A 1,061-nucleotide genomic window follows, 5' to 3' on the forward strand; every position below is an offset into this window, starting at 1 on the left:
CGATTTCCACTAGTTAAACAGCTGTTTAACCGATTTACGCAAACACTAGTTAAACAGCTGTTTAACCAATTTACGCAAACACTAGTTAAACCGCGGTTTAACCAATTTACAAACACTAGTTAAACCGCTGTTTAACCAATTTACAAACACTAGTTAAACAGTTATTTAACCAATTTACACAAACACTAGTTATAAACAGGTTTAACCAATTTACACAAACACTAAACAGTTGCTTAACCAATTTACACAAACACTTAACTGATTTAACCAAACAGTAGTTAAACACTGGTTTAACCAATTTAACCAATTTACACAAACACTAGATACACACTTGTTTAAACGCAAAATCTAATGACGAGGGGAGGTGCGTTGAGACAAGAAGAGGCATTAAAATTGGGTCCCAAAACCAGGAATTCCCAAATTCCCTAAGTTTAATTTCTGCCCTTTTTAAAAAATAAAAATAATTCTTTATAGTTTTTCTTAACCTTGACAACATGAAGATGGGTGGACTTCAACTCCCAGAATTCCCCAGCCAGCCATGACCGGTTGGAGAATTCTGGGAGTTGAAGTTGCCGTGGAATTCTGGGAGTTGAAATCCACACATTTTAGAGTTGTCGAGGTTAACAAAAAAAACAAAACCACTATAAAGAACGATATTTTTAAAAAAGGGCAGAAATGAAACTTACAGAATTAGGGAATTCCTTGTTTTCGGACTGAGTTACTCAACGTCGGCCATTTTTATAATGTGTGTGGACTTCAATTCCCAGAATTCCCTAGCCAGCCGTGCTTGCTTGGGGAATTCTGGGAGTGGAAGTGGAATTCTGGGAGTTGAAGTCCACGCATCTTCCAAGATGGCCACGTTGAGACACTCCGCTTCGCAGCCGCGCTTCTCGTCCACCATTTCCTGAATGTCGCAACGTTGTGCATCCTGTGAGCAAATCTTAAAAACACGACGATTATTGCGCAGTCCTGAATTCTCTTGAATTTAAGCTTTTTTCTCCGGGGACGCTCCCGTTTGCGTAATCCCGTGCAGAATCCCGATGCTCCCGTTTGTAATCCGT

The sequence above is a fragment of the Protobothrops mucrosquamatus genome, unplaced genomic scaffold (genome assembly GCF_001527695.2).
Source record: "Protobothrops mucrosquamatus isolate PMUCROS unplaced genomic scaffold, P.Mucros_1.0 scaffold7709, whole genome shotgun sequence".
Classification (NCBI taxonomy): Eukaryota; Metazoa; Chordata; class Lepidosauria; order Squamata; family Viperidae; genus Protobothrops; species Protobothrops mucrosquamatus.